Source organism: Narcine bancroftii, chromosome 7, assembly GCF_036971445.1.
Source record: "Narcine bancroftii isolate sNarBan1 chromosome 7, sNarBan1.hap1, whole genome shotgun sequence".
Taxonomy (NCBI): Eukaryota; Metazoa; Chordata; class Chondrichthyes; order Torpediniformes; family Narcinidae; genus Narcine; species Narcine bancroftii.
In genome coordinates this window covers 195560315-195574332 of record NC_091475.1, presented here as the reverse complement: position 1 = coordinate 195574332, position 14018 = coordinate 195560315, and the positions used below count along the sequence as shown (strand labels likewise).

At 43.6% G+C, this 14018-nt stretch overlaps 1 protein-coding gene across 1 annotated transcript in view; it reads left to right on the top strand.

Annotated features, from left to right (window-relative positions):
* gabrb3 (gamma-aminobutyric acid type A receptor subunit beta3) overlaps positions 1 to 14018 on the top strand; it is a 370172-nt gene that overhangs the window by 291693 nt on the left and 64461 nt on the right. The gene's annotated exons all lie outside the window — the stretch shown is intronic.

Here is a 14018-nt window from a genome sequence, read left to right as displayed (position 1 = left end):
TCTTTATTCTCCAGCAATATTAGCTGCTGGCAGTATGCTCTACACATTCGTACTCATTGACTTCAAACGATTGGATGTTGGGAGTCGAGCAAACTTGCAGCCGATACCTACACACTTAGCAACTCTCAGTGCTGAATTTCTTCTTCTGACTGTGGGACCCTAATTGTAGAAACGGGGAACTATCCACAGAACTGGCCAATCTGCACAGAAGCGATCCCCACTGTCTCTTTGCCACCCCATCCTCCACCCTCCTGCCCAGTACTACCCCAGATGGTGCTTCTATTCTCATGGGTGCTGGCTAAAATACAACCATGTAGTGATGCACGAGAGAATCACAAAATGGGCACTAAATGCTGTTCGTCATTATATTCGCATTTTAAAAAATAAACATGCAATTCAATGTCTGGCTCCTTCAGCAGGCCCGAGATGGTTACGCAGGATAGCTGAATGGTGTGTTAGCATCTGCTCCCGGTAGTCTACAGTTTTAAGTAGCCTTCTTCGGCAGTGTTCATCTTTTATGTATGTTGTAGCTTTAATCCATGTTCATGTACCTTTGACACAAATGTGTTTTTCTTTAATAATTCACTGGTCAGAATAATATATATCTGACTTGCTGCTTTAGAGGTTGCTCTTGGAGTGTGAATGATGTCATTTCTAGATTGCTTCAGTTAACGTTCAGTGGTCGGGTTCGAAATTGGAAATCCCCGTCTCCTTATTGATGCGATACTGAAGGAAATAAATAAATTCAAAGTCTGCAGTAGATATTGATTGGAACGCACTTCTTCCCTATATTGGATAAAAGAAAAGTGATGAAATATTTAAGTGCCGACTGCATGGATCATTTCTTTTGTGCAGTCTTCAATTTGTAACTTGCAGTTTCTGATGATCTGGCCTCTTCAGCTGGTATTTGTAATTTTTTTTTCCTGAATGCAGCACAGCTAAGCCCCAGGTTGTGTATGCTGATCTTTGGTAGAGCGACAGTGAGGCATCTGAAATTATCCTCAGTCCTGTGGACCAGGGAAAGGTCAACACAAGTTATCCAGCTGACGTGCTTGATGGAAGGGCGGGGGAGATCATTTTTAAGTGAAATGACAGGGCTAGGATGCCGGGGATCATTGGTTTCATGCACTTCCAACATCACTCAGCATTGAATGAGAAGTAAAATGCTGCAGACGCTGACAGTCCAAAATACAGAAAATAGCTCGAAGCCTGCTGCAGATTAGGCTAGGCAGCATCTCCAGAAGGGGGGAAAGAGTCAGCATTTCAGTCTGAAGGCTCTGTCAGAATTGAGAAGAGGCGAAAGCAAACTAGTTTTCTTTCTTTCCCAGTTCTGAGGAGGATTTTTGACTTAAAACATGAACTCTTGCTCTTTTCTCTTTCAACAGAACAGCACTTCCTAATCTTCCAGCATTAGGACTATGGTTCTCAACCTTTGTTTTCCCACTCACATACAATCTTAAGTAATCCCTTTCTAACCACAGAGTACCTTTGGCATAGGTATTCTGCCACCTCCTCTGATGCCATAGCCTCCCATGTTTGCCCAACCTCTGTGTTCAAGTCGTCAACTGATTGTACAAGTACTACCCAACAAAACAGTGTTCTCCGGCCCTCGGTGCAAAACACACAGCCACACAACCAAACATAAAATACATACAGATAAACAGAACATATGCAGGACAAGTATTCATAGATAAAAATAAATATTGTTTCATGAAGATGAGATTTTCAGGTGGTTATTGTGAGAAGTTCAGCATTCTCACTGCCCGTGGGAAGAAGCTGTTTCTCAGCTTGGCGGTGGTGGCTCTAATATTCCTGTATCTCCTTCTCAATGGGAGCAGCTGAAGGGGTTGGAAAAGGTCCACGATAATTTTATCCAGCCTCTTCAAACAACGATCCCGAGAGATCTCATCGATGGTGGGGGGAAGACTCCAAGAATCCTCTCTGCCACTCTTCTGGTCCTGTGGATTGACCTCTGATCCATTTCTCTGCAGCAACTGTACCACACTGTGATGCAGCCGGCCAGGACACTCTCAATAAAGCTCCTATAGAAGGCTGGCATAATGATGGCCCAGCCCACTCTGGAAGTGAAGCCTGTTGTTGCACCTTCCTCATGACTGAGGAGATGTTGTGTGTCCACGATAAGTCACTAGTTAAGTGAACTGTTGCTGCGTACCTTGCTTCCCAAAGCCAGTTGCCAGCAACCAGTGGCCTGGTGTGAGTCCATCAGCCTCGAAGCCAATGTTGATCTGCTGCTGTGTTTACCTACCTTGCTGAATTCTCTCCCAGGCTACGATAACTCCTGCAGCTGAGGCTAGGTAACCCATGGGAGCTCTCCATCCAAACTTGAAAAATGCCAGCTTGTATTCAGGCACTGGAGATTTGTGGACTGATGTCTTAGAGCACAAGTCCCAATATTATGGAGGGGAGAGATAGAAAAAAAATGGAAATCCATCAAAGGTTTTAATGGGAGCTAAGCAGAGCTGCAAAGGAGAGTACATTTCATTATAATACTGATGTCAAAAGTATCTGGCAATAAAATATTTATTGCCTTTTTAAAATATCCTCTATCTTCCAGTCCCAAAATAGACCTACTGTGTCACAGTTATTATTACCTTCTCAGAGGTCTCACTATGATGTCAGTCGAGCTACAAAATTGGATCCACTTATGTTGAGGGAAATTTGCAAATTCAGGCAGGCTTTAATGTGCAAATAGAATTCACATCCAAATGTATTTTTTTCTCGACAAATGCAGAAGTTGCACTGATTCTTGTTGATTGTGTTAAAGTAAATTCTGTGAAGAGGACACAATAAAACAACAGTTATATATCAACAGTTCAACACAATTTTATTGCTTTATAAAGTATTCGGGCACTTTCTTATGAGCAAAGCCATTGTAACTAACAATGGGGTTTTACTGTAAGAAAGCCCAATTAGTGCTCTGATACATGGACACCATCCTCCATAAAACTGGCAATTAAACTATTCATCAAAAAAGCGGGGTCAAAGCCATATGTGAATTCAGCTATCGTGTCCCACAGTCCTTATGACCACTATAAATTATGTCGGGTTCAAACATCTCATCTCCCCATGGTTCCTGACCTGAAATTGCCCCTAAAACTGTTCGTCACACACCTCGCCATCTGTCCAGTTAAACATTTGTCAACCATTGCTTTGATTGTGAGATGCAAAGGTTATATTCATAAGATGGGATCGGTTCCTGTGGCCCCACCACAGACAACATGAACCCAACTATACCATTGTTAAGATAAGTATTCAAATGTCTTTATTTTCTGGAACATATAGTTTACAAGAATTAAGGAAACCCCAACTGTAAGAATTTCTCAGGGGGAGGGGAGACAATCTCTCTTATTTATACTTTCTCAATTACTTAACTCTGTCAGCAGAAATGCCAACCAACCTCAGTTCAAGTATCACCAGGTTCAAGTTACCGTTTTGGAAACTTCACCCAACAGTGCAGAACAGCAACAACACCTTGTATTTGTATAGCTTGTAAATGAAAGTTGCCCTCTTTAACTGGACAGATGGCGAGGTGTGTGACGAAGCAAGTTTAATTCCAAGGTTCATCCAACCTGGACTCTTTCAGCCCAACCACACTTATCTACTCTTAGAAAGATTGTGGTCACCATGAAGCCAACAACCTGCCCACTCAACATTATTCCTACTCCCCTCTTGAGGTATGTTTTCGACACAGCCGGTCTCTATTGTTAACAGTTCCTTGGCCACCAGGATTGTTCTAATTTGATTCAAATGTGCTGTGGTCTAGCCCCTCCTGAAAAAACCCAACTAGACCCCACCACACCCAAAAATGACAGGCCTGTTTCTAAATTTCTATTCCTGTCAAAGGTCCTTGAATGGGTGATTTTTTGTCCTCCTTTGCAGGGCCCCATGCTCTTCTCCTTATACATGCTTCCCCTTGGCCATGTCATCCAAAAACATGGCATCTCCTTCCACTGCTACGCTGACGATTCTCAGCTCTATCTCCCTTTGAAGCCCAATGACCAAGCAAAGATAAACAGCTTCAATGATTGGAGCACATAAAGTGCTGGATGACTTAAAACTTCTGGCAGCTAAATGAAGGCAAATCTAAGATCATCCTATTTGCTCCCCCAAACTCCACCAAAATTATTTTCAATACCTTTGGTAACTTTCCCACCCTTATTAAACCATGCATCAAATCCCTTGGTGTGATATTCGATTCCACCTTCAAGTTTGACAAACAAGTCAATACAATTGTCCATCTTCACACTATTGCCAAAATCAAATCATTCCTGTTGCTGAAAAACCTTGAGAAAGATATCCATGCCCTCATTTTCACCCGTTTAGACTATTCTAACTCTCTATATACGGGAATTAGTCAGTCGTCATTATCCCACCTGTAACTGGTGCAGAATGCTGCAGCAAGTCACCTGTAAGTAGCCATGAAGAGGGACCATAACACCTCTATTCTGGCCTCCTTCCACTGGCTGCCAGTATGGCTCAGAATAGATTTTAAAGTTCTTCAGCTTGTTTATAAAGCCCTTAATAGTCTACTGCCCTCTTACATCACTGATCTCCCAATGTCCTACTCCACTTCAAGACTCCTCAGATCGGCCAATTGGTTGTTCCGCGCACAAATCGCATACTCAGGGGAGATCGCACCTACAGCACTTTGGTCAACGGGAGGTGTTTTCTATGTGCTATATCAATAAATTAAACTAAACTAATTAAGTCAATGTGTGAAGAAGATGTTAAGATGGATGATTTTGAAAGGGGAATATTAAAGAAGGAGGAGGGATTGGGGGGGGGTGAGATTCTGGGGTTCAAAGTCTTAGCCTCCAAAGACATGCCACCAATGGATATCTTTCCTCCAGCTCTCCATCCCCATCCCTCCGTTCTCTTATCAGAATACCTGCAAATGGTAGGAACAGCACCTTAAATTTCCAACCTTATATTGCTCTCATTTCCCTCACCCTTCCCTTCCCTCAGCTCTCTATCCCCTTCCCTCTCGATCCACAAAGCCATCCCTCCTCCCCCTGCTTGCTGCTTTGCCCACCTTCCCTTCCCTACCAATGGTATCCTGCCTCTGGGGACGGTGCTCCTCCCAGCCAAGCTTCCCCCTTACCCTTTTATTCAGACGCATGCTGACATTTTTCCATAACTTGATGAAGCGCTCAAGTCCGAAACATCAGTTATGTATCTTTTATCATTGCTGTATAAAGGACACTGTTTGACCTGCTGAGTTTCCCTAGTGTGTTTTTGCTCTCCAACCAGATGGAATTCACATCTCCAATTTCCATTAGCCCCCTGCCCCGATTCTCTCTTTCCCTATCCCTCTGTCTCCTTTACTCCAGCTCTGCATCCCTTCATTCTCCATTCAGAAAGCTACCATCTCCCCATCACTTATCACCATTTCGTCCTGCCCTCCCACCCATACCCACCCATTTTCCTGTTCTTTCTGCCTCTTTCTAACGTCTCTCCTCAACACCCACCCACCCCAACCTTATTTTGTTCAGGTGCCTGCTTTTTTTTTGTTCATCATGACTAAGGGCGCATGTCCGAAATGTTGCTTAATCTTTCCTTCCTTTGGATGCTTAGTGACCTGCTGAGTTTCTCCAGCATGTTTTTGTGTATTGCTCTCAACTCCAGCATCTGCAGACTTTCTTGCCTCCCTCCACTAATGGATGAAAAGTTTGGTGATGAAAGGTATGAATAGTTCGATCAGCGAGGGTTAACATTCCGAGAGAATTAGCACACCGGAGCAGCAAAACCAGAAATGGAATTGAAAAAGAATGAGAATTGTAAAGCTGGTATGTTACTTTTCCATAAACCAGTGGAGGTTGGAAAGTTCATGGTCAAAGGATGCACAAGACTGGATGAGTTTGGGTGATAGAACAAAGAAGTTTTAACAAAGATATGGGTCAGGAGCAGATGAATTGAAAAAGATATCTATTTGGATAATGTCAAGGATTTGAGATCTACAGCCTTGATGATGCTACAGCTGTAGGCTCAGTTCATTGGCTTACATATCATTAAAAAAAGGTTTTCAGGGAAACGGAGAGATATGATGGATCAGATGTTTTCATAATATGTAGCGGGAGAAAATCTGGACTGTGTGGCATGTGGAGTAAACACAAAGCACAAAAACACAAAGCTGGAGAAACTCAGCAGGTCAAGCAGTGTTCTTTACATCGCAAAGGTAAAAACACATAGCCAAGATTTCGGGCTTGAGCCCTTCATCAGGGTATGGAAAAATGTCACCAGGCATCCAAACAAAAGAGTAAGGGTGGAGGCATGGTCGCAAAGGCTGGAGGTGATAGGTGGAGAAGGGAGGGAGGGGACAGCAGTGATCAAGGGGAGGAGGGATGGCTGGGTGAATAGAGAGGGAAGAGGGAGGAGAGCTGAAAAGGTGAAGGGAAGGGTGGAACGGGAAGAGGAGAGCAGGTTAGCAGAAACCAGAAAAGTTGATGTTAATGCCATCCAACTGGAGAGTGCCCAGAGAGAAAATCAAGTGTTGTTTCTCCAATTTATGGGTGGTCTTGGTGGGATAGTACATAAGGCTATGGACAGACATGTGAGAATGAGAGTGTGACACTCAACTGAAATGGTTGGCTACTAGGAGATCCTGTGTGGCTGCAGGAGGTGCCACACTTGCGCCCACACCTCCTCTCTCACCACAATCTGGGGTCCCAAACAGGTCTTTCAAGTGAAGCCATGCTTCACTTATGTTTCCGCAAGACTGATTTACTGCATCCAGTGCTCCCTTTGTGGCCTTCTCTACACTGGAGAGACTTGGTGCAGATTGGGAGATTGGTTCGCTGAGCAACTTCACGCCATCTGCACCAGTGACTGAGACAGAGGCATTCGACTGATTTCTGCTAACCTGCTCTCCTCTCCCCAACTTCTCTTCCCCTTTCCAGGTCTCTATTCATCTAGCCATCCCTCCTCCCCTTGTTCACGGTGACCCCCCTCCCCCCACCATCCCTTCTCCACCTATCATGGCCTTTGTGACTGTGTTTCTCCATCCTATCCTTTCGTTTGGATGCCTGGTGACATTTTCCCATACATTGATGAAGCGCTCAAGCCCGAAACATCGGTTATGAAGGACACTGCTTGACCTGCTGAGTTTCTCCACCATTGTGTTTTTACTTCAGATTTCAGATTTATTATCAGAATACAAACATGACATCACATACAACCCTGAGATTCTTTTTCCTGTGGGCGAGGCAGAATTACCACTAACTGGTTGTGCATAAAGAAGTGTCCCCAAAGAATACCTGTACACGTAAACAAATAAAGAACTCTAAGCAGATAACAATTGTAAACAAACTGACTGTGCAATATAGAGAGAATAAATAAGAAAATCAATAAATTGAACAAGTAAGATTCCCTGACTGAGTTTTCCATTGAAAAGTCTGATGGTCGAAGGGTAACAACTGTTCCTAAACCTCGTGGTGCGAGTCTTGTGGCATCTAGACCTCTTTCCTGAGGGCAGCAGCAAGGACATAGTGTGTGCTGGGTGGTGTAGATGTTTGATGATTGCTGCTGCTTTCTGACGGCAGCGTTCCCTGCAGATGCTCTCAACAGTGGGGAGGGTTTTGCCTGTAATGGCTTGGGCTGTATCCACTACCTTTTGGAGGGCTTTACAGTCAGGGATATTGGTGTCCCCATACCAGACCATGATGCAGCCAGTCAGCACACCTCAGTAGAAATTTTCCAGGACTCCTAGTGTCATACCAAACCCCCACAAACTCCTGAGGAAGTAGAGGTACTGATGTCATTTCTTCATGGTGCCATTGGTGTGTTGGGTCCAGGAAAGATCCTCCAAGATAGTGACTCCCAAGAACTTAAATGTGCTCACCCTCTCCACCTACAATCCCCCAATGATCACTGGATTGTATACCTCTGCCTTTCCTTTCCTGAAGTCAACAATCAGCTCCTTAGTTTTGGTGACATTGAGTGCAAAGTTTTTTTTGCTGCACCATGCAGCCAAGTTTCCAAACTTCATCCAGTACGCTGACTCTCCTCTCCCTTTATACAACCCACTACCATGGTATTATCAGCAAGTTTGAGGATGGTGTTATTTCCATGCCTAGCAACACAGTCATAGATGCAAAGTGAGTAGAGCAGAGGGCTAGGAACAGTGGCCTGTGGTGCTCCAGTACTAATGGAGATTATGAAGGAGATGTTCTTACCAATCTTCAATTATTGTGGCCTGGAAGTGAGGGAATCCATGATCCAATTAAACAGTGGGGTGTTAACTCCCAGGTCTTGGAGTTTGCTGATCAGTTTTGAGGGGATGATGGTGTTAGAAGCTAAATTCTAATTGATAAAGAACATCCTGATGTACCTGTATGCATCTTTGCTGTCCAGATGTTCTAGGGCTTTGTGTAGAGCCAGTGAGCTAGCATCTGCCGTAGACTCAGGAATGGAGTTGGAACAACTTCAGGCCCAATCAGGGTGATGGGAGAGAAGAATTTGGAGGTGGATGAATGCATCTCCCTCTTTCCCACATGACTCTGCCAAGAGGAACTTGCTCTTTGTATTTACTTCATGGAACCTCCTAACAGGGACATGACTCACTCAGTGTCTCCTCATTTGACAGACTCATCATCGCAGGAACCTGTTTAATGAGTTAAATGAGAAAGTCTGCTGTGGTTGTAGTTTAATACACAAAAGTGCTGGAGTAAAGGGCTCAGGCCTGAAACGTTGGTTACATATCTTTGAAACTAAAGGAAGGCTATGTGACCTACTGAGTTTCTCCAGCATCTTTTTGCATTGAAGCAGTTTAATGAATTGTTTCTGTATTTCCTCTCTTGAAAGTGTTTCCAATTCCATCTAAAGAGACGATAATCACACACTGCTCCAGGAGTGCTTTCACCAAGGTCCAATATTTATTGCAGTGAGCTAGCTTTATTCTTGGACACAAATCTTCTCACAATAAAGGCCAGCTAACCTTTTGCCATTTTGAATGTCTCTGGGGGCATCGTATTAGCTTTCAGTGATGTGTGTACAAGAATGGTTAGCTGCCTTTGAACATCAACATTTCCAAATCTTTTACCATTTCAAAAAAAATATGCACTGGATCTCCGTTTGCCTCTGCAGAGGTGGATAACCTCCCATTTTTCCAATGTGGTACTCCGCCTGCCACATTGCTGCACACTCTTGCAAGCTTGAAAATGTCAGCTCTTCATTTCTCACACACATCGTGTAGCAACTTAGCATACCCGTATAATAAGCGAATCATACTGCTTCAGAGACAAGTCCTCGTGACCTGTCTGTGAGGAGATGTGAATGACATAATTCCACACTGGCTCCATCTGCTTTCATCTCGGGCAGTGACTGTCAGTGTTGACGTTCGTTGAAGATGTCAACTTCAAGCCTTCAAGAAGCTGTGATAAATGTTTTATGTGCCATCAATTTCTCGCAGGTTGCACATGCTGAATACTACCGTAAAACCTCAAAGTGCCATTGAAAACAAATCCAAATCGAGGTTGTTTTATCAATTTGAGGAAGCTGTTAGCAGATGCAGTTTTTTTTTTGCAAAGGAATTGGATGAACTTACTGATTACAGTTCTGGGTTCATTTCCAGTGCCCAGCAGAGCAATCTCATCAGTCACATTCTCCCCCTCATTTCCCTGATCTCTGTCTCTCTCTCTCTCTCTCACACACAGTGATTAACTACTCTGATTCATTTGCTACTCACCTTGCACTAAGGGGTTAGTTAAAGTTGCCAATTAACCAATAGAGCCTAATGGATACTTCAAATTGACCAACTCATTTACAAGCTCTTCCACTCCAGATGTTGTGCTGACTCCACAACATTCTAACCCTTCCTGAACCCACACCCATAGCCCTCTATTTTTTTACATCTATGTGCCTATTCAAGGGTCTTTTTTTTGTTTCCCTATTGTACAGGCCACCACCCCCAGCAATGCCTTCCAGACATCCACCACTCTCTGTGTTTTTTTTAAAGTGTATCTGACGTGGCCCCTAAATTTTCCTCTACTCACCTTAAACAGATGTCCTCTGGTATTTGCTATTGTCACCCCACATTAAACGTGCTGGCTGTCTGCCATATGTATGCATCTCATAATCATGTACACCTCTAATTCTGTTCCCTTTCATCCTTCATTGCTCCAAAGCAAGAACCCTAGCTCAGTCGACCTTGCAGCATAAGATCACTTATTCTATTCTGACGTTATTCCCAGTTATTAAATCCCTCCACATTCTCAATAGTTCCCCTCAGAGATTCTGTGATTATGTACACACCATTCAAGACGAGGAGAGGAAAGTTTAGGGCAGATGTCAGATGCAGGAAGTGGTGCATGCCAGGAATGCATTTCTGAGGACGGTGGTGGAGGCTGATACAAAAGGGACATTTAAAATTCTCTTAGATAAGTGCATGAATTTTTTTTTTAAAAGAGGTGTGATAAGGAAGGTGTGGTGGAACGCGGTTCTGCAGGCATGATCTCGCTGGGACTGGGCATGCTGGCCCACCTTCTGTACTTGTAGCTCCTCCCTTAAGATCCCTAATGAATACCCCCAGTCTTCTCCCTCGTACCTGCCTTGGATGTGGTGAGCTAGCAGCATGTAGAGACATGCCAAGGTTTTCTGATTAATAAAGCGTTTGACTGCCTGCTGCATGTCTGCAGGTGGTCATAGATCATACCACAGAAGGATGGTGAAGTAGGATTACATTGGCACATGATGCTGTGCCAACCTAAAAGCCGCACTGTTATGTACACCTGGAGCAATTTACAGTGTCCAATTAGCTGACCAAATCATGTATCTTTGGGATGTGGGAGAAGACTGGAGCACTCGGAGGAAACCCACCCAGCCACAAAGAGAATGTAGAGGATCTGTGCACACAGCGCCAGAAGTCAGGATTGAGCCTGGGGGTCTGGCATTGTGAAGAAAATGGCTTCACTTCCTGTGTCTCATGGTTACCACTCAATAAAAACCACTTCCACTACCTCACCTCTTTCCTCAGCAGCGCACAGATCTGCTCCGCTGGGATTTTGAGTGAAATTCCACCTTTGGCTTTTTGATCTTGCCCATAATCGCAGATGTCTCTAAATCACCCTCCCGTCCGCTCTTCTTGTCCCACCCACCCTTTCACACCTCGATCCCTCTTGCCTCTCCATCCAGCAGCACCAGCTCACTCGAAAACAGCTGCAATTTAAAGAGCGGTAGTAAAAATTGACACATCTGACCTGTTGCTTGGCAGCTTCCTGCTGTCCTTTGATAAGCAACTGGAGAGTTTGAGCATGACATGACGTCAATGAATAACATCAAAAAAGGCAGAAAATCAGCTTTAGTCTGTTGGTAGAAAAGGGCAAATAATGTGTAAGGAGTATGCACACTGAGGGTGAGTGAGAAACGGCAAGGAATTCTAAACTCTTGGACTTTCCAGAAGAAATAACTCATACATGGAATAATGCAATTAATAAAATAAACCTTTTAACAAATAGTAAAATTATTCCACCACTTGTGGAAGGTTCCTAGTTCACCAGTCTTAATTTCAGGTAGCGTGCTGTTTATGGAGCTTTTGCCTGCAGCAGTTTGGGGTCCAGTTCACAACCAATGAATTCTTCACGTTAAGCATGCCCACTCTAGTTCTAAAGGGATGTATATCGCCTCCATAATCACTAGATGGAAAATAATTTAAGCATGTAAAGCCATATTTGTGTGATGATATGTATATGCTGTTGTGGCTGGCACCGCCCACTGCTGACTCGATCCCATGTAACCCCCCCCCCCACTGTGAACTGGCCATAAAGGTCAACCTCTCTGCCCCCTTCCATTCATTCGAGCACATGGAATTGGGTCATCTGAAATCCTATTAATCCTATTAAAGCCTATAGTTCCTCGCTCAGTCTTCAGTTATTGATAGAGCGATTCAGTTTGTGGTTTCCAAAATGCGTTCAATTTTCCTGTAAAGTATTTGCTTTTTAATTTTTCAAAACAATTCTGTTGCATGATCCAAACAATCAAATTTATTCCATTAATATTATTTTTGTCTCAACTGTTCCACAAGACTTCAAGGTTATGATGGATCCTTTCTTTTTCTGCAGGAAAATTTGGTACTAATATAACTTTGCATGAGGGATAGGCAGTCACATAGATGTAATCTAACACAAGGTATAAGAACTGACATGGGCAAGAGTAGCCAATCAAATCAGAATCAGAATCAAATCGGGATTTATTGTCATGAACAAGTCATGAAATTCGATGTTTTGCAGCAGTGTCCCAGGGCAAACATTCATATTATAACCATCTTACAACATTACGTTAAAAAAAAATAACAATAACAGTGGACGAAATGTAAGGCAGTATCTTTGGTTCATTGATTATTCAGGAATCTGATGGCTGCGGGGAAAAAGCTGTCCTTGTGCCGCTGAGTGCTCGTCTTCAGGCTCCTGTACCTTTTCTACATGGTAGCAGAGTGAAGAAGGTGTGGCCTGGGTGCTGGGGGTGTTTGAGAATAGAGGCTGCTTTTTTAAGGCACTGCATTATGTAGATGTTCTCAATGGAGTGAAGTCTGGTCCCTGTGATGTCACAGGTTGAGTTAACAACCCTCCGAAGTTTATTCTTGTCCTGAGAGTCAGTGCCTCCATACCAGGCAGTGATGGAACCAGCCAGAATGCTCTCCATGGTATACCTGTAGAAGTTTATGAAATTCTTCCGTGACATACCGAATCTCCTGAGAACCTCAAAAGTAGAGCCGCTAGTGAGCCTTCTTTGTGATTGCACCAACGTAGAGGCTGCAGCACAGATCTCCAGAGAAGTTTGAAGTTCTTGACCCTCTCCACTACTGAGCCCTCAATGAGGACTGGGTCATGTTCCCCTGACGTCCTCCTTTAGTCCACATCATCTCCTTGGTTTTGCTGACATTGAGCACAAGGTTTTTGTTGTTATATCATTCAAAGAGCTGCTCTATCTCCCTCCTGTTTGCTTCCTTATTATCGTTTGTGATTCTGCCGACAACTGTGGTGTTAATGGCAAACTTGTAGATGACATCCCTCCCTGGCTTTCTCCCCATAACCCTTGATGCCCTGACTAATCAAATACCTGACAATCTCTGCCTTAATATCCAAGCTGCTTAATTAAAGGCTTTATTTGCAAGTAATGGAACGAGGGCAATGATTCAATTGACGATTCTTGTGTAAAACCAGAGATGGGGGGGGGGGAGAAAATCCAAGGGTGCCAGACTTAACCAAGTTGGAAAATGGTGAGCAGCTTCAGTCTTGTGTGCCCCAAAGACAGTGGACGATGATGATGCAGCTATTTCCATTGCCTGTGGCACAGCAACACCTGATCTCACATTCTCCTGCTTCAGCATTGTATCCTCTTTAACATTCTCGTCCTTGTTTTCATTTTCCTCACTGGTTTGATCCCCATCCTACATCTGCCTTGCAGTGTCTGCAGTCCCCTCCTGCCCTAAACATCCAGGAGTTTGTAAAACCATGAGAAAAAAATTGGAATCTTTTCCACCAAGGTGAAGCCATCACATATTTGAGGACAAGCATGAGGGGGAGAAAGGTTAAGGCAGTTGTTTTTGACACAATTACTAGTGGGTGTCTGGAACGGGCTGCCAGAAGTAGTGGAAAAAGCAGATACAGTAAAACTGCTAGCATCCAGGATTCAACCAACCAGAAAAAAAAAGAGGAAAATAAATGTTAAAATAAAAATAAATAAGAATAAAATAACAGGTAAATAATATGTAAGTTTAAAATTATAGCAGTAAAATGTTCTCCAAGTAACACATAAAGCTTTGGTGAAGATGGGAGCAAATACTCAGCCAGCGGTGTGCCTGGGTTGTCCTTTGCTCGAGCGGCTGTTTGAATAAAGTTACTTGATGAAGAGCTGGTTGATGCTGTTCGCCATTGGGGTGATTCTCTTAAAATGTCTCCTTATACTTGCTTAGTAAGAGTTGCCCCAGTTAGAGGCTTTATCTGTAAACTTGGGGGAGGGTTTTAAATTATCTATAACACTCATCTTTTGGGCAGCACCATTGA